We start from the raw sequence: 25,050 nt of genomic DNA, 5'->3' as shown, positions 1-25,050 counted from the left end.
GGGAGGGAGGGTGGAAGAAAAGACCTTTTTAAACGTTTAAATATTTTAAATTTTTAGAGAAACTATAAGTAAGTAGTCTTTTGCTTGATTCTTTTATATAGTAAAATGTTTATGACTAGAACAAATTAAAGGATGTTTAAAATGTTCAAATGCAGATAAGATTTCTAGAGGAAAAACTAGAGTTTCCATAATTATTATAAGCTAGATCCAGGATAAAATATGCCCAGCTACTACTAAGGTGATCAAATTTCCAAACTAGATACAGAGGTAGAGCTACAGAAACACATATACATACATACATATCAATCTGTGTTCATGTATGAAACATTTACAGCAGATGTATATTTTGATATACACCTTTGTTTGCAAAGCTTACACCCAAAATACTGGATTCATCTCTGGTCATGAAAATTCCAAAATTTGTGCACTTTTTATGCACTTTGTACATAAACTTAAGATTGCATGTGATAGACTTACAGAGATATAATACTGTATTCTGAGATAGAATCTTTCCATTTTGATCTAAAGTCTATCAGCATTATGGCCACAGATAAGAATAAAGGCTTTACAACAGAGAATCTCAATGGTTATTATATTTTACCTTTTATGTCATGAAAGTTAATGATCATTTGGGGAAAATAGTTACACTTGCAAATAATACTATACAAAAGCAGTTACGTAGTTTAATAGAAAGCATACATACTACTAAAAAGGCTTACTTTAAATAAAAGTGAAGAGTTGACTGCACTACCAGACTTGATTATAACAACACAAGAATCCTTAGGATCAAACATGAAATCTGAGTTGGCTGTTGATAAGATCATGTTCAGAAGCTTGACATTTTGTAGATCAGCCACCTGCCATTCATGCTTCCCCACACCCTGTTCAAACTTGCTCGAAAGAATCTCATATACTTTAATCCTCACAACCTTGAAAAATGATCAGTGTGCCACAGGCGTTAAACCTGTAAACTTTTTTCAACCTCTCCATTAAATACCAGGAATCTTAGTCTGATTCTGGCAAGTGACCTGGGTAAAGATTTTGATGCCCATGTGAGGCACACATATTTCTGGGTTCCATTGCTAGTGCCTACTCACTGTTGATAAATGCTAAATGCATCTGGGGAAAGAGTTTTGAAAACAATTCGACAGCATGAAAAGTTCCAACAATAAAACAGAACTCTTTACATTGCAAAGCCAAACAAATAACTTGGGCAAGCGTAATTGAATAAATCCTGAGCTTCAGTGCAGATGGCTGTTTTTACTGTCTGTGCCTGGATCTGCTGAAAGTTCTTTAGTTCCTCTGTGTGTGTGTGTGTGTGTGTGTGTGTGTGTGTGTACAGGGCATTTTTTAATATGAGATTTGGCGTATTGCATGTGGCAGGCTGTTGAAAAATGAATAAAGACAGGAGGAAAAAGGCAATGTACATCCCACTGGTAATGAAGGCAAGCCAGGTTGCTGACTGCCCACGTGCCAGTTCTCTAGGATTGCCCACGGGCTCCCAAGATCATTTCCTTGCCCCCAGATTTTCATGTTGAATTATCACTCACGATCTCTAAATGAACATGCCTCTTATTTTATTTAAGACAAGTTGGGCACTTGTATTTGACTTCCTGCTAAGCAATACAATATTTAGTGTATGCTCCGTACACAAATGGGAAGAAATGAAAAATGGACATATAAGCATAATTTCAAACTTTTTTTTTCTATTTTTGCAAAGAGATATCTTTGCCCTAAGCTTTCAAGAATCAGACATCAAGTGTAAAGCATTTGTTCTGCACTGATTTTGCCTGAGAAACTCTGACCACAGAGGTCCACAAGGATTCATCAGGAGCTTTAGGCTATAGCCTCATGGCTTTGGCCTGAGGCAAGGCTGGGGGTGAAGAACTTTTCATGTGGGGGGTAAAGAATAAAGTAAGAACTCATCATGTCTGGATTCTTACAGTTGCTCTAACTGGTACCCAGAAGCCTCTCCCTCTAAGATATGGCTTGTCTGTGCCTGTGCTGCTGTTCAAATAGAAACAAGCAGCATCATAACTTATTTGTGACCTACTCAGGAGAAATTCGGATTTGTCTACAATGGCCAAAAGGAATACAGGTTGAGAAGAACAAAAACGCTTTCTCTTAATACAATAGCCAAAAGGAATATAGCTTGAGATGAACAAAAATACTTACTTTTTCCTTAATATGTGGATGACATTCTTAGTTCAAATGATCACCTCTATTTTTATGTGGTCACTAAATTTTTTTAATTTTAAATGTTTGGCCATGAGACAATGCTCTATAAGATATAGTAATAATTTTTTAAAATAAAAGATATGCACATTTAGATAATAAAGTCTTGTCTGCTTTTATATCTTTAGTTCCATCAGGAACTGTAAAAAGAATCTGCTAGGCTGCTTATTTGTTAAGTGCTTCTTAACTCATCTCTGACCCAAAGGATGCTCTTGCCAGAATTCAGGCCTATTAATAATTAATAGAGTTTTCAACTTTTGATCTCCAGCCACAACATTTTTTTAGGCTCCAATTATGACTCTAAACACCTGCAAAACAGAGGGATGGGGCATCCGACAAAGTTCCAGAAAATTCTGTGAGTTATAGAAGTGGTGATAGTAGTCTGTTTCCTGTGCTGTCTTCTAGGTTTCTGCCCCTCTGAGTTCCCTTGCCCCATTCCCCAAGAGAATAGTGGTTTTAATAAAACATGGTGTGAGAGGATGAAAAAAATGGTGTGAGAAGATGAAAGCATTTAGTACAATAACGTCTCAAGTATGATTTTTTTCAGTAAAATCATGTGCTCCATTTTAAAACCCACTTCTTTGGAAGGAAAAACAAATTCCTAGAAAGCAATAGCTGAGAAATGTTCTATTATCCCTGCAAATAGCGTCAAGGGTAGGCTAGGGAACCAGCTCTCAGCAAACCTGAATCTGAATGTTAAAACACATGGGGTATCCCATAAAACTTTATTATTGAAAGTATTTTTTTCTAGAAACTTCAGGTGTTCTATGCGATTATATCAAGTGCTACTAGATTCATTATAAATTAAATGTAGGCTTTAAACAGTCCAGTCTTTGAAAGTATGCCTCCGACAGGCAGGGAGATATATATAGCCTAAAAGAGTGACAGTGCAGGCCCAATAATGGCCTATTAACTATACCTCTATACCTGAAGAGTTGCTCTGCCTCAATGCTGTTAATTTGGAGGAATTGATGTGGTTAATCTTAGGAGTTTAAGTCCCTAGTTCCAGATCTAAATACAACAGACAGTTCTGACTCCCTTTCAGCCTACCCACATATTCAGCTCAAATACAATTAGGCCACTTTGCCATTACCAATCCCATAGGTTAAAATTAGTACACTGGGCAGGTCAAGCGTGGAACAGGGGAGTCATTTACATGTTTCACTAAAATTATTATTAAATATTGTCATGGGAGGTTGCTTTTCTCCTAATTCCAACTTTGATATATCATTGTAAAGTGGGATAGGAAGTGGGCTTGGAACTGAAGGGAAGAATTCATTTAGGATATCCAATGATCCTCTGAAATTTTTCCCAAAATTTAATTATAAAAATTTCCAAACATACAAGAAAGTTGAAAGAATTGCATAGTAATCACCCATATAGCCAACACTGATATTCTACACTTAACATTTTGCTATTTTGACGTATTACATATCTATCCATCAATCTGTCCTTCTACTTATCAATTCATGTTTTGCTGTAATTCAAAGCTAGTTGCAGACATCAGTATATGTCACCTCTAAACATTTCAGCATGCATATCATTAGTCAGAGTTTAATATGTGATTAACATTTTTTATTTTAGGTAAAATTTACATACCATGAATTACATAAATCTTAAGTGTGCCATTCTTTGAGTTTTGAAAAGTCATATACTTGGATAACTAAAATTCCTATCAAAATACACAAAATGTAACTCTATAAAATTCCTTCATGTCCCTTCTAAGTCAGTCTCCGCTGCAAACAGCTCCAGAGGCAATTACTACAGTGGTTATTTTCACAATATATTTGTTTTGCTTGTTCTTAAAATCATATAAACTAATTACATGATATGTACTCTTTGTATAAAGCTTCCTTTATACAGCATAATGTTTTTAAGAAGAATTTACCCATGTTGGTGCTTTAATCAGTTGTTTGTTCTTTTTATTGCTGAATATCTTCCCATTGCACAAATATACCACAGTTCATTTTTCTATCCTCTCGTCGATGTATACTGGACTGTTTCCAATTTTTTGCTACTATGAATAAAGCTATAATAAGCATTTTTGTACAAGGATTTTGTTGATCTAGGCTTTCATTTATCTAGGGAGAATATCTAGGGATGGAATTTCTGGGTCAAAGAGTAGCCATATATTTCACTTTATATTAAGTTACTAGAGATTTTTCCAAAGTGGTTATACCATTTTTACTCCCACCAAATGCATGAGAGCACTACTTTCTCCTCTTTATTTTCAAACAATCTGGTGGGGATATAATGGGATCTCATTTTGGTTTCATTTGCACTTTCCTGATGATTAATGATATTGAGCACTTTTTCATGTACTTATGGGTCTTTCATATACCTTCCTTTGGGGAGCATCTATTCAAGTATTTTGCCTGTTTTTAACTGGGTTGGTTGCATTTTTATTCTTGAGTTTTAGGAGCTATTCTATATATATTCCAGATAGAAATTCTTCACCAGTCATATTTTTTTGCAAATACTTTCTCCCAGTCTTTTGCTTGCCTATTTGTTTTCCTAATGATGACTCCTAATGAACAGAAGTTTTAATTTTGAAGAAGTCTAACATTTTTTAAACAATCATTGTTTTTTGTGCTTGCAGAGATTTGCCTATCAGTAAGACAAAAATTTTCATTTAATGTTTTATTTTTTGAGTTTTTATGTTTAAGTCTATGATCGACCTCAAATAATTTACTGTTATGTATGATGAGAGATAAAGATAGAGATTACTCTCTCGCTGTGTCTCTGTCTCTCTGTTCCCTCTCGCTCATTCGATAGAAAGATATGAAAGACAGACAGAGAGATACATACATACATACACACACACATAGACAGATAATCCTGGAACACCCGTATATCATTGTTCAGGGTCATTTGTTGTAAAGGTTATTGTTTCCCCACATATAGTCTTAGCCCCTTTGTTAAAAATCAATTGACCAATTAACCATATATATGTGTTTTTTTTTCCCTGGACTTTCTATTTTGTTCCATTGACCTATATGTGTACCCTTTCACCAACACCATACTGTCACCAACATCAAGACAGTCTAGAAATAAAATAAATATTCCAACTTTGTTTTTTTTAATTGTTTTTCTTATTATAAGTCCTTTAAGTTGAATTTCCATATATTTTAGAAGACAGTAAGATTGCAGGGTTTACTTTCTTGGCTACTGTATGCTGGGCTGCAGTTTGACAGTGATGCTTTCCTCTTCTCAAAGCCATAGTTCCTTTTTCTTCAGCTATTTCTTATAGCTACAGCTACGTTCATTCTGGATTATGGGCAGTCCTCCAGCTCTTGCCCCTTCAGGCCAATGTGTGGTAATAGTTCATCGCTGTCGTTGTATTTCACCTTCTCTTGTTGATTATTCTTAATTCTGTCCATGCTTTTATAAATTGTCCTGTCATTAAATATTCAACATAGTTCTTCTTCAGTCACTATATTTAGGTATGCCAACTCTTCACAAAACTAACTCCTTTTATCATTTTAGCCTCAACTTAAACATCACTTCCTTAGAGGTAACCAACCACTCCATTGAAGTAGGTCCAACTCCTCTCACACTTAACCACATTCCTACACTTCTGCATCACAGCATTTTGTCCAATTTCTTCATAACTTATCAGAATTCCTTATTATTTATCTGCTTACTTTTTATTGTCAGTTTAATAATCAAGATAGTGAATTCCATGAGGGCATGGATTATATCTATTTCATTCATCACTATACAACCTGTGAATAGCAGAGTGCTTAGCAAATATAAGCCAATCAAATAAATGTTTATTGAATTGGCAGTACCTTAAAAAAGATTTGGCAAGATTTTATGCTGATAGGTTCCACTGAATTTCTATAATATTAATTAAAGCCATCACTATCAACCATGTAGAAGATGAAAAAGTACACAGCAGTTATCTTACTTCAAGGGACAACAGATTAGTAGGGAAGATGAAATGCATTACGAAGGATACAAAATCCTTTAAGAATTTTCAGATAACAAAAACGCAGCTCTGTAAAATTCAAAAAGTATTGGTACCACTAAAAAAAATCTGGCAAATAAATACTTTAAAAAATAAAGTTAGGTTTTAAAAAATGTATAAACACTAGCAAATGATTTTTTCCTACTTTGAGGTTTGTTTTTCTGTATTTAAGAAGAGTAATTCTTTCCTAAGTGATTTTGAGTGTTTAGAAAAATGCTTAGAATTCCTTAGGGAATTTAGGAGAAGACTAGGATGCCTTTTGAAGCTGCCATTATGCCCTCAAAAAGAAATTGAGACTCTACTTCTCATCTGAGGCCTTTGAAGAAAAGCTGCCCTCCCTAAGACCTCCCCTCTGGACTTTAATCATCTCCTAGTAGGTATTTTTACCTCCAGTTCTTTTTCAAATTTTATTAATTATGCATTCCACTGCTTAATTAATCTTCTTAAAATACAATATTCTTCATGTTTTCCTATGAAAGAATCTGAAATTGTTTTTACTACCTCTTGGATCAAATCTGATTCCAAATTATTTAGCAGATAATTAAGGTCTTCAACCAAGTGGTAAAACCAGCTTCTTCACTTTCCCATCACGACCAAGGTCAAACAAAGCAGTATCATGCACTGTATACACTGTACACGTTCTGTCATTGTCCTTTTCATACACCATTCCATCAAACCCTGCCCTACTCATCTCTGCCAAGTGACCTTTTTTTTCCTTTTCTTCTAAATGAATTCTTGGAATTTCTTCCAGGTCATAGCTCTCATAATTCAAGAAGAATTTTTTGATTACCCAATTCACAATGATCTTTTAATTAGTTCGATTTCCTGTAATAATTATCAATAAATATGTATTGAGTGTCTATCACATGAAGGACACCTATAGTAGACCCTGTATATACAAAGAGGCAGAAGATCCAATGCTCAAACTCAGGGAGTTTTATGTTTATCTAGAAAGTTAAATAATAATGCAAAGAGACAAAAAGTGTCCTCAGAGGTAACAACCCAACCATGCAGTTACTTAAAATATTAGAATTGTTTTCAAGAACTTTTATGTTACCTTTCTTCCCAATAGATGAATTCTCAAATGTTAGAAATCACATCTTTTTTGTTTGAGGTTAAAAGAAAATGTACTGAATTAAATAATAGCTAATACTACATGTTTACTATGTGACAGATGCCATTCTAAATACTCTACATGTATTAACTCATTTAAACTATCAGGAAGGATGCTACTACTATTTGACAGATAAGAAAATGGAAATCCAGTAAGATTAAACAACTTGCCCTGCTAATTAGTGGCAAAGTTGCAATTTAGACCTAGGTTTTCCACCTCCAGAGGCTATACTCTTTACATGGTGCTTTACTAGGTAGATTCCATGTCTATATCACATATGCCATGGAACCATGCTGTTAAAATAAAGAAGGCTATACTCTGTAAGCAGGAAATCTGCCTGGGGACAATGGAGAGACTACTGACACCTAAGAGAGAAACAGAGCTGAACTTGAAGCTCAGAAGTTCTCCAACCCCAGTCAAGAATTCTATGCTTGGTAATCATGTAGTTTCCACCTTCCTTGCCAATTCTTTGCCTGTAACTCTGCATGGAGTCCTGATGTGTCATGCCCATTTTCATAGAACCTTCTGCTCAAGGAGATGCCTAGTAGGGAAACCCATCAGAGGAAACCAATTCCATCAACTATGCTCATCAACAAATAAACTCAGTTTGTTTGAAAAAGCAATGTGTCCAGATAAAAAATAATAATAAAGTTTCCCTGGTTTCCTGGAAACAATGAATGACTATGAGGTATAGGTTCAACCAAAAAGATATAAGCAAAAGTATATTGGAGACATATGTACCTATGAGACTCCCAGAAGAAGCTCTTGCCTTCCTTACAAAAATAAACTGATTCAGAGAGCACAGGAATTTCTGCCCTTTGTCCTTCCCCTTCTTCTTGCCTGGAATGAAGGCATAATTCCCATTGGTACAGCAGCCATCCTGCAACCATGAAGCCAAATATCACACTCAGATTCACAAAATGAGAAAAAGAAAAAACTGCTTCCTGAGTTCCTTAGCATCTCTATTAGATGAGAAAAATTAATCCCTTATTTGGTTAAGCCACTGTGTTCAGGTTTCTGTTTACCTGCAGCTTAATGCAATCCTAAATGATAATTTGATTCATAGGAACAAGTTCTCTCAGTTTCTGACAAAAAAAATAATTTTAAAGGTACTGATAAAACCCCTCTACTATATTCATTCACTATATGTAAACTTTTTTTTTCTAAAGAAAACTAATAAAACTTCTATTTGATATTTTTTTCCAAAAGGAACAAATGTTTTGTTACCATTACTATCAAAGTAAAATGGAAGACCATGAAATGGAGCTTCCCACCATACCTGAGCCAGTGATTTTGAAGTTCAATACACTTTTACGTTAGGACAGAAAGTTCACATCAGTAATAGGGTGATTCATCTTTTCTTAATCAATGAACCATTAATCTTCATTAGTATACTCAGGTCAGTTTAAATGTGCAGTGAGATGCTGGATATTAGCAACGAAGCCTCAAACACAATGGAAGTCATTAAAATTACATTACATCTGGCATTCTTGATGAGGCAAAGCTGGCACCAATTCCACAGTAATCACAAGTACTGAGGCTCATGGCTGAGTCATCTGGAGAATGTGGACAAATGTGTTAATTTAAATATCATCATTTGTCCCCAAGGCCAAAGTACAAACTGCCTGCAACTCTGAGGGTCTGAGGATTATTCCCTTAGTGATCCTTAAATGTGTCACATTTTTGCCTCACTCACCTTTGCTCGTACTTCAAGGTCCACTTGGTTCTGATCTCTGAACTCTGAGGTACAGTCTTCAAATACTCCAGCTTGTACAGGTATTCCTATTAATCTAGTTATTTCCTGCCTCTCACTTGGGGACATTATTATATCATCATCAGCATTCTCATCACAGCCCTCATGTACTGAATGCTTAGTGTGTATGAGGCTCTCTCCTAGGAAATTGATGTCTATCATTTCAAACATAAGGTTAATCATCTTTCCACTTTACAGATATGAAAACTCAAGTTCTGATTCAATAACTAGCCCAAAGTCACACAGAGGCAAGCTAAGCTTGTTTCCCTCCAGAATGAGTCCACTATACCACTGCCTTTCAATTAATTATATTCTGTCTTCTTTGTTATATTTGCCTCTTGCCAGCACACCATTCTGCCAGTTCCCTGAGGAACTGATTTTGCCATATATTTCTAAGTGTCCCTTAAACCCCAACACATGCTGGACACAGTCTGGTAATGTTTTAGTGAATGCAGTGGATTTGACTCTAATCCAATCCTGCTAACTCTTGGTGTGTTGTATCAACTTATTTGATGCAAGAATTATCTATAGACTCAGAAAATGATTTTTAAGACTGCATGGTTGGATTTGGTAGATAGCAACTCTCATGAGCTGTTTATCCCTCTAATCATAAGCATAAATAGAAGAGGGGCCTGGGTAAGGCCTTGAAAAGACCAAGTTGACTCATCAGATATATGTCTCTATCAGTCTTTTGAAACAGGCAGTCTTTTTTTTTTTTAAGACTTCAATTTAATTAGAATTCCTTCTCCCATTGAGATAACATCTTCAATTGATTTAATCCCTTCTTGTACATTCCTTGCATCCTGAGAGGTAGTAATGGTTTTCATTTTACATTCTGTTCTTAAAGCATGATAAACAGCTAGTGTCAGTGTTACTTCCCCCGACCACTGGCTGCAGCAGTGGGGGTAGAAGGTCAGGGAGCTGGCCTCCAGTCATCTGTAATTTTCCTCACCCTTACTCTCTACTGCTTCATCCCTTTTTTCCTTTGGTTTGATTCACCCTTTTGCTCTCAGAGATTGGATGACTATAGTTAAAATTTTTAAATCCTTTCATATTTTAGATTGTATTTATTATAGGCATTTATGAAATAGTAAGCATTTTCTTAAAATGCAATTCACTAAAGCTTTTTACATTATAGGTCTTTAAGTACACCTCTGTGTTGTTTATTATGAAAAATAGCTAGAAGAGAAAGTTGGTTCTATAATTTTCCCTCCTAATTAATTGTTATTGAAGACTACAAGTCTGAAAAAATAAATAACTACAATACAGCCAAGAAAAAAAATTACACAATTTAAATAAAAATATATCCAACATGGTATTTCACAGAGTAATACAAGTCATATGCACAGATATCAATAAATGATCCATATAATAATTAGCATGTCATGAATGTCTTGGAGGACTAAATCTCCTGATTGGGGATACACTTGGCCACAAAGTGTTAATGCCTGTAAATGACCTTTCAAATTTGACTTTTATTGTATCTGATATGGTTACACAACTCTGACTAGTTCTAAACTTTTCTCTTTTGAGTTTATTTCCAAGGGCAAATGTTTCCATTGGGGTAACTGTAGGATATTTTTCTCTAGGCAGTCATTATGCCAGGAGGAATTTTGTTTTCTCTTCATGTAAAACTAAACTATTTCACTGCTTCCATTTTTCTTATGTATCCAAATTTTAAACTAATTTGCCAGCAAAAAGCTAGATATGGCACAAAAAACTGCATCATTTTATTAATTTATTTACATCAGAAAAAAACAGGCAGGCACAGTGATAACATCTCATACTGGTTACATTGACCTGCATGAAAACAAACCACTGAAATCCAAATTCTTGCCTCTACTTATCTCTTTAATAACTCAAGTTGCTAAATGCAATTTAATACAAAACTATATGTTTTACAGTGCTCTAATTTATAACATTTTAATATTTTCTTATACATAAAATACAAACTAGGCAAATAATATACTGTTGATAAGCTAGTTTATATAAATAATTATTCTGTTTACCTCTATCTAAAAGAGTAGTGGCTTTTGACTCAGACACCCTTAGGTCCAATTTATAAGTTGTATGAACTTAACCCAGTCATTTAGTCTTTTGGGGCCTCAGTTTATCTGTAAAAAGGGAATAATAATGTCCACATCAAAAAAAAATTATCTTCAGTGGCCAAAAAGGTTAGATAACATTCTGAGAGGCAGTCCAAGACAGTAGTTAAGAGTATAGAAACTGAGCCAGGCAACTTACTTCACATCTTTGTTTCTCAGTTTCTTTATCTGTGCAATGGAGATAATAGTAGTTATGGGGTGAGGTGTTAATATATGGAAAGTATTTAAAATAATGCTGGATTCCAGTAAGTTGACACAAGAATCAGTATTATTGTTACTAATTCATGTGAAAATACTTAGCATAGACCATGGGACATAGAAGTTTTGCTTTCCTCTTATGCTGTCATTAACATGTTTTTTTTTCCATTTACTTATTATTGCCCAACAGTGGCAGCTACAGAATGTCTTTGTAGGAGTTTCTGTAGGTGGGCGAAATGTGGTAGGAAAAACAGCTGTGAGATTTGTCTTGAAGCAATGTTTGCACAGTGGTTTAAATAAGGTCAAGAAATATTTATTTTCCATAGAAAACTATTGGGAAAGGCTACAGATGGGGCTAACACCCCTCAGTACTGTGGGTCACACAGGTATTTCCAAGTAGCAGAAGAAGCATTGTTGTAATGAATTCTCAGTTAATCAACCCAGCATTTTCAGCATAACCAGATGAGAACATCTGTAGGGTAATGCAATCCACTACTCAGTACAAGACAATAATGGAAACCAAAAGTGAATGAATTGACTGGGGTTTCGTCCATTAAGTGATCCAGATAAGTTCATTCTACCTAAGACATTCTACCTAAGAAGTATATAAAAATGGCAATGTCTTCATTTATTATTAATGTCAAGTTTCAAAGTATTTCAATCTATAGAAAAATTCTTATCCCAATCTGAAGCATCCTGATTTACCTTTATATGAGCCTACTTAACCCTTTGAACAGAGTGCATCACCCACCCAGTAATACTAATACATATACACATTCACACACATGTGCATGCATACCACACTTCCACTGCCATTCTCCAGAAAGTGTAAACCTCTTTGGGAAACATTACTTTGTAATTATTTGCCTGTTCCCTCATTCAACAAAATTTTACAGCAATTCATAAAATCATACTAGGCACAAGAGAGGAAAAGCCATAAAGTCTGGACTTACACTCTAGTGGGGAGAGCGACAAGTAAACAAGTGTTAAGGACAACACGGGATCAGTGAGGTTAGGTTAAAAAAAAATGATATCTTGAATTTAAATTGGTATAAAGTAATGATGTACTTAAACTGGTATAAAGCAATAATGTTTTTATTTACACACACACACACACACACACTTTCTCCACTACAAAAACTTACACCAACTCAGTAGTAATGAACAAACCTAGTACCCAGTATTGCTCTCCTAATACCATTTCCTACAAAACAGAAAAAGAAATCCTTTAAGAAATTGCCAATTCCAGATGTAGAAGAGGAAATATACATGATTATCCTGGCACAAGCAAGAAAGCTATCAAAGATTCTCAGGAATGCACTTGAATAAGCTCTCTTTTGTCAAAGATAGACCAACTGAGCATCAATAAATATTATATCTGCAATATATTGAAAGACATTAAATATGTTTAAAACCAGGCATTCTTTATAATACTTAAACAAAAATTGATCATTTCTGGAGCGTGCTAGGGTACCAACTCATTATTTTAAAAACTGGTAAGTAAAGGGAAAAAAATAAATAATTGAATTTGTCTTTCCTACATGAGCTGTACTTTAAAGTAACTAAATCTGTGACCAGCAGAAATTTATTTTTTTAGATGTATTAAGATAATAAATTAAGAAGAAATAATCAATTAAGGTTAAGTAGAGAGTGTGTAGACAAAACAATAGTTGCCATAAATGGATAACTGTTAAAACTGGGAGGTAGCGCATAAGCATTACAGTATTATACTATTCAGTTCCTTTGTATGTGTTGAAACTTTTGTAATATGAAGTGAAGTATGTTCTGATTACTGTAACTTTAGAGTAAGTCATCAAGTAATGTAGTGTTAAGTCTTCCAAATGCATTTTTCTTTTTCAGGATTGTATTGGCTATTGTTTGGTTCCATACATAGTTTAAAATCATCTAAGCTATTTCTACAAGACAGGGATTTTTTCATTGCATTGAATCTATAGATCAGTTTGGGGACATCTGGCGTTTTAGCACTACTGAGTCTTCCTATCCATGAGCATCTCTCCATTTATTTAGTCTTACGTGAGTTCTTTCAACAATGTTTTATTCTTTTGGGTGCAGAGTCCTTGCACATTTTCTGTTATATTTATTCATAAGTATTTTGTCTTATTTTTGCTATTTTAAACTGTATTTTTAAATTTTACTTTGAATTGTTTGCTACAAATATGTAAAACTACTATTGATATTTGTATATTGACCTTGTATCCTGAAACTTTGACTTACCAACTTTGCAGTTACTACTAGTAGTTGCTTTGTAAATTCCTTAGGATTTTATATGTAGATTCTCATATATGCACACTTTTACACAGTGTGCAAATACAGACTGTTTTGCTCTTTTTTAAAAAGATTATTTATTTTATTTTTGGCTGTGTTGGGTCTTTGTTGCTGTGTGCAGGCTTTTCTCTAGTTGTGGAGAGCAGGGGCTACTCTTCGTTGCGGTGCGCAGGCTTCTCACTGTGGTGGCTTCTCTTGTTGCAGAGCACGGGGTCTAGGTGCACAGGCTTCTGTAGTTGCGGCATACGGGCTCAGTGGTTGTGGTTCGCGGGTTCTAGAGCACAGGCTTAGTAGTTGTGGCACACGAGCTTAGCTGCTCCGCGGCATGTGGGATCTTCCCAGACCAGGGCTTGAACGTGTGTCCTCTGAATTGGCAGGCGGATTCTCAACCACTACGCCACCAGGGAAGCCCTATTTTGCTTTTTCTTTTCTAATTTTTATTTCTTTAATTGCTTTGGCTCAACTTATTGCAAGTAAAATATTAAATACAAGTGGTGGGAGCAGATATCCTTGCCTTTCTCCAGTCTTAGGGGGAAAATGTTCAGTCATGCAGTGTTAAGAATGGTGTTAGCTATAGGTTTTACATAAATGTTGTTAGAAAATTGAAGGGATTCCCTTCTCTAACTATTTACTTAGGTTTTTGTTTTGTTTTGTTTTCAGGGAAAGAAGGGCAATGTCTTTGTCAGGTTTTGGTCTCAGGGTTATGCTAGCATCATAAAATGAATTGAAAAGTGTTTCCTCCTCTATTTCCTGAAAGTATTATACTTTTTAATAGTCGTTTTATGTCTTTTAAAATTATTTGACAAATTTCACCATGGAAGTCATCCAAGTCTGGAGTTTTCTTTGCGGAAAAGATTTTTATTGTGAACTTTACTTAATACATTTCTTTTGTGTTTATTTAATAAATTTAGTTCTATTCTGATTTTCTATTTCCTCTCATGCCAGTTTTGGTATATTATATTTTTTAAGGAATTTGTCTATTTCATCTAAATTGTTGATTTTATTGAAATAATATTATTCATAATATTCTCTTACTTTCCCTTTAATATCTGGTGCATATATAGCGATGTCCCTTCTTTCAGTCATGATATATATTTATCTCTTTTTTTTCTTGAACAGTTTTGTTAGGAGTCTATTAATCTATTAATTTTATTACTATTTTCACAGAAGTCACATTGGGCTCTGTTCATTTCTTTATTGTTCATCTGTTTTCTATTTCACTGATTTCTGCTTTTCTTTGTTAGTCCCTTCTTTCTACTTACTTTGTGTTTAATATTCTCTTCTTTATCTAGTTTCTTAAGGTGAAAGCTTACATTATTTTAAGACTTTTTTATCTCTTCTAACATGAAATTATATATTCCACTCTGAGCACTGTATCACATAAGTTTTAAGATGCTGAATTATTGTCGAGTTCAAAATATTTTCTAATTTCCATTACAACTTCTTCTATAACCCACTGGTTGCCTAGAAAATTCTGTTTAATGTCCAAATACTTGGAGCATTTCTAAATATGTTATTGCTGTTGATTTCTAATTTAATTCCAGAGGCCATCATCTATAAGAATTCAATCTTTTAAAATGAGATGAAAATTATATTTTTAGCCCATTATATGGTCTATCTCTGCGAACATTCATGTTTACTTGAAAAGAATGTGTAGTCTGTAGTTGTTAAATCTAGCATTCTATAAATGTCTGCTAGGTCAGATTGGTTGCTAGTGTTATTCAAATCTATATTCTCAATAATTTTTTTGTCTACTTTTTCTGTGTATTACTGAAAAAGGATTGTGAGCTTGTTTATTTCTCCTTTTGGTTCTGTCAATTTTTTCTTCATATATTTTGAGGATTTATTATTTGATACATACACATTTCTGATTGTTATGTCTTCCTGGTAAATTGCTTCCTTTCTCATTATGAAATGTCCCTCCTTATCTCTGGCAATCCTCATGCTTTAAATATCTACTTGACTCATATTGACATAGCCACACCACTTTCCTTGTACTTACTCTTCACATGATATATTTTCCATACATTTACTTTCAATTTCTAATGCCTCGTATTAAGCTGTATCTCTTTATATACAATTAAATCCTACTGTTTTTATCCAGTCAGAAAATCTCTCCATTTTCTGAAGATTATTTAGTCCATTTCCACTGATATAGTTATGATACAGTTAAAGTCAAATGTACCATATTACTATGTCTTTCCTATTTGTCTCATCTGAATTTTGTTCCTCTCCTCTTCTTTCCTTCTTTGATTTCAAACTAATTTTTTCCATATCCCATTTCATCTCTTACATAGACTTTTCTATAAACTTCTGTATATTACTTTCATTAGTAATACTAGCCTATGGATCAAATATACACCCTTAACTTATCACTATCTACTTAGAATTAGTAACGTATCTCTTCACATAAATAAAATATAGGAAACTAACTTTTAACATTATAATTAATACCCTTCTATTCATCCTTTATCATTAGTTTTTGTTGCTTTATTTTACTTCAAAATGTGCCCTAACTTCACAATAAAGATTATTATTTTTGCATTAAATAGTCCATAGTCTTTTAAAAATTTAAGAGAAGAAAAAAATTTATCTTTCATATTTACCCACATATTGCCATTTCTAGTTCTCTTCAGGCCTTCCTGTAGATCTGATTTTCCATTTAGCATCACTTCTGAAGAATTTTCTTTAGCATATCTTATAGTGCCTATCTGCTGACAAAGAATTTCCTCACATTTTTTAATCTGAAATGCCTTTATTTTGCCTTTATTGTTGAAGAATGTTTTCTTGCATATAGAGCTCTGGTCTGAGTGGGGTTTTGGTGGGGGAGAGCGGGAAGAGGACCTGTCAAAGTCTTTTTCAACTGTCTTCTGACATCCATGGTTTCTGATCAGAGATCAGCCATGATTTGTGTAATTGCCCTGTATGTAATATCCCTTTTTTTTTTTTTTTGCTGATTTTAAGATCACTTTTTACTTTTAATTTTTAGCATTTCAACTAAGATGTGCCTAGGTTTTGTTTGTATATATTTTGCTTGGGGCTCACTGAGGTTCTTAAACCTGTAGTTCATTTTCTCCAAATTGTGAAATTCTCAGCCATTATTTCTTTCAATATTTTTTGCCCTATTTTCTCTCTTTTTCTCTTGTAGGACTCCTATTATAGTCACTTAGACCACTTGGTATTGTCTCACAAGTCACTGAGCTTTTGTTCATTTCAATCTATTTTTGCTCTGTACTTCATTTTGATGATTTCAAATGGTTTCTCTTCAGTTTTGCTCATGATTTTTTCTTTAATGTCCAGTCTACTGCTAAGTTTATCCATATAGTGAATTTTTAATCTTAGATATTATCCTTTTGAATTCTAGAATTTGTGCATGGTTATTTTTTACAGATTACCTTCTTCTGCTCAATAGTCCAGATGTCAAGTGTTGAGGACTGTGATAGTAGGGATGAAGAAGAGACAGATTTAAGAAACAATTTAAATATAAAACCCAGTAACGGATTAAGAAAACAGAAAGGATAGATATGTAAGGTGAAACATGGTAAGATCTTAAATTTTATGGGCATAGATCTTCAAAGTGTTTACCAAGGCACTCTATTTTAAGTAACACAAAATACTTTCTTTGGCTTAAATTTAGCGTATCCAAACCAATAAGTGGTTTGCATAATTCAGTCTAGATCAGTTTGCATGTATTCACAGGCTGCTTGTTTTGAGCTGGCATTCTAGAATTCAGGATATCAGCATGACAATCTCAGGTCCTGGGGTTCTGTTTTTCTTTCAAAGAGTTGATTGATGTTTTTATGAGTATATAAAATAATCAGTTATTAGACTGGTATCCTCCTTCAGACTTATTTCAGGGAAATACTACAATGAACTGCCGGTGCAAAGATGGGAGTAGAGATAACACTAACAGATAACATTCACTGAACACTTCCACGTGCCTGCAACTGTACAAAAAGCTTTATTTAAATTATTTTATTTTACCTTAATAATAACATGTGAAATTAGTACTGTAATTATGTCCATTTCAAGGGGGGTGGGGAGAATGTGGCATAGTAAGTACTTGGTAGATCTGAAATTCAAGGTGTGGTCATTTGACTCCCAAAGTAAATCCACAGCTCCTTGTTTAGCCACTGTGTTAGAAAGCAGAGGTTTAGTCCAGAGACAGCATGGGCAGGAGTCCAAAATAAGTTGCTTGAATCAAAAGTCAGGTTAGTTTACTCATTAAAATGGCAAGCAGCAAAAAATCTGAGCTGAGTAAATGCATTGGGCCTCCATGTGCAGGTCTGAGATTAAAGGCATTAGAATTGGCACATAATTACTAGGGCAAGTAGGGCAGACACTTTAGGTGACACAGCCATTTTCTACCTTTTTATCCCTGGCAGAGTCCCAGTTTGTATGGGTATTTTTCCCAGCAGTCATGTGCTTGGGGAATAGCCTAAGTCAATCATGGTGATTCCACTCTCCTTACCAGTGAATTAGCCATGATTATGTGAGCCAATTCTGTCCAATGAGAAGTAAGTTCTGTCCAGTGAAAGTCTGTTTTGGGGTGGGGATGGAGGGATACAAGGAAAATCTTCCTCCTTCATGAAAAGTGACATAGAAGGAAGTTATCACATGTATTCTACCTCTAATGAGGTTGCATGAGCATGCAACGCCTAGAAATGCAGCAGCCATCCTAGGAACATGAATAGCCTATACACCAAGCCAACATGCCGAGATTGGCCAAGCATAAAGGATGGAGGGAACCCAGCTCCTTGATGACTCCTCTGAGCCATGTAATTAATAAACATTGAACTATCTTTACATGCTATAATACATTTTCTTCATTATTTAAGCCACCAATAAACACTGTTACTTGATGCTGAAAACATCCTAACTGATATTGAGTCCCTTGTTGGCTTATATCAGGGGTTGACAAATTTTCTCCGTAAAATGGCCAGATAATACTTTCTCCTTTGCAGGCCATATGGTTTCTGTCACAAATACTCAACATTATTGTTATAGCATGAAAGCTGCTATAAACATAATGTAAACGAATGTGTGGCTGTATTCCAATTAAACATTATTTATGAAAACAGAGGTCTAGTTTGGTCCATGGACCGTAGTTGGCCAACCTGACTTAGATGAATTCATGTGAACTTAGGTCTGTTGAGATACAATCTTTTTGGCCAGCCCTAGGTTGGATAGATTTGGGGGGACACCTAACAGTCTCTGTCACACGACTCTTATTCAGCCAACTGACCCATGAATGCTGCAGAGCACTCAGGACCAGCAGTACTCCAGGTACTCAGTCTATAAAAATGTTCTGTCTTCTACTTAGTACTTCCCTTTTAACAAGGGTGAAGATGACTACATATTATTTGATATAGTAGTCATAAAACAATTGCCTTTCCTATATGTTTTCCAAGAGATTAGAGAATAATCTGACATAAATACTTGTTCCTTATATAAATAATAGATAAATAGATAAAAAGACATGGATGAATGAACAAAAAAGTGAGCAGAGATTGAATTGATAAAAACATTAAGGTAAAGTTGTGTGATTAAGCAAAAGGAAGAAAATTTAAGGGGAAGGAAAAGCAGAACACATTAACGAATTTGGCAAAGTAAGAGTCTCCAAATATGTCTACGTCTTAATCCCCCAAACCTGTGAATTTGTCCCCTTATGTGGCAAAAGGGACTTTGCAGAAGGGACGAAGGTTATGGACTTTGAGCTGGGAAGAGTATCCTGCTTTATCCAGGTGGGCCCAATCTAACTGCACGAGTCCTTAAGCAGAAAATCCCTCCCAGCTGCAGAAAGAGACATGATGACGGAAGAAGTGTCAAAGAGGTGGGATGCTGCTGGTAAAGGAAGTAAAGGAGGTAAAGGAAGGGGGCCATGAGTCAAGGAATGTGGGCAGCCTCTAGAATCTGGGAAAGGCAAGGAAAGGGACTCTCCCCAGAGCCTCCAGAAAAGAACACCACTCTGCCAACACCTCAGTTTTCACCCACTGAGACCTGTGTTGGACCTCTGACCCACAGAACTATAAGAGAAAAATTTATTTTGTTTTAAGCTGCCAAGTTTTTAGTAATTTATTATAGCAACAGTAGAAACTAATACAACTAATTAACTGTATAATATCTCTAATTTGAAGCAGTTTCTTGGAGATATGCTATTTCTATTTCCATTATTCCTTCTGTATTCTTCTACAACTCTATTCCCTACCCATTGGAGGTCACAGAGAGAACGTGACTGCCAGTTGAGCCATGAACTGGACCCAGGCAATCAGAGGCTCCTCAGCCCTCCCCTGTCCTTGGAACGTGTGTTCTGCCCACCATTCCCAGAGTGGCAGCTGTTTTCAAGGATGCACCCTTGAGAGAGCAATGTGTTATTGATACCATCTGGGTGGTATATGTGATTGAACCTTGTTAAGGACGCCATATAAAATTTTAAGGTTCTGGTGGGCAGGTGCAAAGATCTGCTCATCTTGTGGTCGCCCAAGACAAGCTTCATATGTAAGTTCCCTTGCTGATTGAACCTGCTACCTACCAATCTGGAGTGACCTGCCTCTTTCTTTGCTCTCTCTGGGCCCTCTGTGTATAGAGGCCAGATTCAGATTTAACTTAGGGAACTCCCAGGTTTGTGAACCAACACTTCCCCCTCTCACATATATATACTTTAGTTCTACATTTAAACAATATTGTCCTCTGTTTTAATAATATCAGGACTAAATTTTTTTTTAATCCAAACAACATGATGGTTTCATAGTGACAGACCTGACAAGCCAGGCATAAGGCCCAAATAGCCACTGTAAATTGACCAAAGAGAAGGGCTCTCATACTGATCCAGTGTAATTGGCTAGCATGGATCCCACTTGTGCTACCAGGGATAGAATATGTTTCAGTATCAGTGGATCTGATACTCATAGAGGCATTATGGTAGCCTTCATGTGTAGTTTCCTACCTGTGCTTTACTCGTCTGTGTAAAATTACAGGTGAAACATAATTTTCATTCAACTCTTGCCATTTCTCAAAGATATCATATGTTTTAACTAACAAAAGTATTCCACAAAGAGAAACTGCCAGACCAATGTTAACTAATAATAATAATAAACCTATAAAACCATGTAGGACTCATGTTGCTTCTTTCATGCTCTTGTTCTCTCTCTTCAGCTGCCGTAAGCAAAGAGACTGATACATAGTGCCAGCTTAGTCACTCACACCAAGGGCTCACTCTCCACAAGGACTTAGGTCAGAGTGACTAACTCAAGAGCAGTGGGCTCCCCAGCCTTCACTTTCATGTCTCTATACTCTGGGCAGTCAGGCTGGATCAGGATGGGCACTTCTGAAAATACTGAAGGCTTGGCCATGGTGGCATTCCTCTTTCTGGCCATCTAGGCCATGTATGTGCTCCATGTATCTATGTATCTTTTAAGCACTGTCCCAAGTCACTGTCCATTACTTGAAGTTGGTTTCAGGGAATACTGTGCACAAAAGACAGATCATTAGCCTCAACAGAAGACACTGCTTCTCCAAAGTAGTGGCATTCCCAAATAACCTGACTTTGTATGTTGCTAGTTCAACTCTCCTATTCTTCCAGCAAGTTATTTTGCTATAAACTGCCTTGCAGCCTGAACAAAAGGCAAATCCTTTTTTGTTGTTTATAACACATAGCAAGCCAATTTTTTTGATCTGTAAGATGGACTAGTGGCTAACTTTCACTGCTTACACTGAACACCGACTAAGGTAAATTTTAAACTTCAGTCTCTTCCTAAGAGTTTGCCTAGTAATAGATAAAATGTAAATTCATGTTACCAAATATTAATCAATAATACTCCAGCTTCTAGGGCACCCTCAGGCTTCACTTACCTATTTCAGTGCCAGTTTTCAGACTGCTTCCCAAGATGTAAAAACAGCAATTTGACACTAGTCAAAGATTTCTTTAAAAGTCATATTAAGGAAGAGAACAGGTTCCTGGCTTTCCCAGGAAAGACAGTATGTGGCATTTACTAGTTTTCTAAGATAAGCTTTGCTTTCAGATTAGAGGTCTTAGGAGGCTTAGACAATAGATTCTAGAATCTGGTCTGGTATGATTTCTCCAGTTTGCAGGTTCTAATAAATTGGTCAGGGAAAGCCTCGGAAGCTCTTTTATTGTGGACTAACATCGGGTCACCTAAATGAAAAAGGAGATTTTTTTCTCACAGACTGCACAGCTCAATTCCAGAAAGAAGATGAAGGTTCAGACTATATTGGTGTTTATATTGGATTAAAGAAAACAGGATAGTAATAACCCAGATGTTACTTATTTACTGGACCTGATGAATTATTGTAAAATTCAACTTTTGTGGCTCCAATAGTTTTTTTGATGTACTAAGCAAAACTAAATTTTTCTCTAAATACCAAAAGATTACAGACAAACTGTCATTAAAAAAAGATGCAAGCTATTGTATTAATACAGAAAACTGTCACTCTTACCCTTATATAATGCTTGGCTACCTAAGTCTTAATTTGAAAAAGAAATAAATAAAAATAATGAGCAGTAACATCAGCTATTTGCTACAAAATACATTCTGGTCCCTTCACAATTGTTAACACATGCAAATAAATGGGCAGTGATTTGGATTCACCCGCAGGGCAGCTGCAAAAGATCCCGTAGGTTTGTATCTCAAGGACTGGGTTTGACAGTTCAATGAGCTTTCCTACCTCAGGTCTCCTAGTAGTAAAAATTCAGATTTAAATTGTATAGAATTTCATAGAATGGCCCATACAACTTTGGAGGCATTTATGATTAATATGTATTATATTTATGTTGAATTTATAAAACTCTCTCCATATGTTATTGTCCTTTTGCAACTGTTTAATCCTATATCGCCCTCTACAATAAAAGGTGGCTGATTGCAAGCACAATCAAATTTAACGATGTTTTGGAAAAAAACTACATACTCTTATATAAGACCAACCCTGAATATATGATCAGCCTTTATATTTCTAATGAGGATGTACCAAAATCATTTACAACCAAGTTTTATATATATATATATAAAACTTTTAGGGATGTAGATGAAATTGTCAAATATTTACTTATTTCATTTATTAATTTAGTTATACTTTCATATTTAAATTGTCTATATTAAATATGTTACTTGGGACTGTTGCTTCATCTATTTATGCAAAATATCACATATTTTACAAAAATTTTTTTTTTTTTTCGGTACGCGGGCCTCTCACTGTTGTGGCCTCTCCCGTTGCAGAGCACAGGCTCCGGACGCACAGGTTCAGTGGCCATGGCTCACGGGCCCAGCCGCTCCACAGCATGTGGGATCTTCCCGGACCGGGGACGAACTCATGTCCCCTGCATTGGCAGGCGGACTCTCAACCACTGCGCCACCAGGGAAGCCCACAAAATAATTTTATTTAAACTTTTCACATGCGTCTTTAATTAACATCAGTTTATTGGTCATCACCAGGGCCAGGGCCTGAGTCATCTGACCCAGCTCTCCAGTGTGCTCTCTCCATTTGCTTCTGCCTGGGTCTGTGAGATACAGGCCTATTTCAATCCACATAAAATGCTGATACTCGCTGTTTTATCCAAAACACCTATTCACAACACTGAAACCGATTTTTTCCCCTGTGGGTGTATATTCTTGATTTCCATGCTAAATTGTTGTGATTTATGTAATAATATCCAACACTTGCACTTTTAATGTTTCATGAAATTATTACTAAATCTGTGTTAAATTTCTTTTTCCTCTTTTGGAACAACTGATTGAGGGAGTTTAAGGCTAACATGTGTCTTCCACAAATAATCACTTGTGTCCAAAGTAAAATTACTGAGAAAACACCACAAAAGATGAGAGACTTTGCAAGGACTTGATTATAAAGTCTCTTTGTCTCTCTCTCTCCCTCCCTTCCTCCCTCCCTCCCTTCTTTCATGTGTGTAAAATATCTTATCTTTTTCTATGTATATATAGTAACATCATCAGTTTTTCAAAACTAATTTACAGTTCTTTAGTATATTCAGTTTTTCTTATGTCCCACTTACTGGTAGGGCATAAATGGCAAGCCAGAATTTTTATCAGGGACTTAATACACTGCACATTCAGGTGAATAAAGAAAAAATACTGCATTCAGCTCTGGATTCAGCTTGTTAACAAGTGGAGAGGACTAATGAAAACCACAGATAATCCTCAAACCTCATTTCAGCCATTAGTTTCAATCTTGTCCCCTGCTCCTTCTTTGACCAGAATTGCTAACAAGGAGTAAAGTGGGGTTGACTAGGACTTCTCGTCCTACACACTTCTGGTAGAGGTGCTAATGAACAGCAGAACGCCCACAAGGCAGCTCACCCAAAGGAGAGAAGAGGCAAGAGAGTCAGGTAGTCCTCCAGCTAAAGGATAAACCACTGATAATGCCAGCTTAATCTCCACTTCTGTCACCTATCCAGAGGCAGCAATCCTATCATTCTACTCATAAATACTAAATTATTAGAAAGACTTGGCATAAATGATGGAGTTCAACTATTTTGTATTCAATTATGATTGTTTGCATTAAAAGGCTTAGTTTAATATGACTCTTCTAGCAGAATGTATAGCAAGGTGCGTATGAATTGTTCATTTACATTACCAATTAATAGCACAGTAGAATGATCTGCTAACCAAAGACATTTTGTTCCTGCTGAAACTGTCTGAGCTGGCATAGACTTAATATCCTATCAAGCTTGCTTTACAATTATTTGGAGGATATGCTGTATCCCATCTGTGTTTATTAAATATATACGGTGTCTACATTACCAGGATTTATAGTAGACATCAAGAGATAAAAATTAAAGACTGTAACATATCCATTCATATTATAGTGCTTCAACATATTTCAGCATAATTATGAAATTTATTAAGCAACTGAGAAAATATAGAGGTACAAAGTTTGACTTTTCTTATTTCAAAATAAATCCAAGTTCCACACAATTCCATTCCTATCCCCGTTAAAGTATTCTTAACCCCAAATTTAAATTTCCTCTAACACAGGATTCCAGGCTTCAAAAACCCTCAAATACACTGAAATGTTTTCTTTCAATGACCAAGAGCTTGTTGAGAATATGGATAATGCCAGGAGTATGTAAAACCCCAAAACAACATCACTCAGTGAGCTCATGAAAAATCAAAAGTGAAACTGATTAGAAACAGGCAAAGTATAAAAGAAACCAACCAATTTAGTTTCATTACTCAAGTTGAGTGAAATGCAAAACATAAACAATGTAAGGAGATGCATGTCCTTTGTATTTTAGCAATTCTTAAATTTTTAATGATGCTGTGTTTTGTGGTAGCTTGGGAGAAATGTTTTCATGTAAGATTCATCTTGACAAGAATGTCTATAGCAATGGTACTGCTTAGAATAGTCCAATTAAAAT

This window comes from Mesoplodon bidens, assembly GCF_964165515.1.
Source record: "Mesoplodon bidens genome assembly, chromosome: 3".
In the NCBI taxonomy this organism is placed as follows: domain Eukaryota; kingdom Metazoa; phylum Chordata; class Mammalia; order Artiodactyla; family Ziphiidae; genus Mesoplodon; species Mesoplodon bidens.
This window is presented reverse-complemented; position numbering follows the sequence as displayed.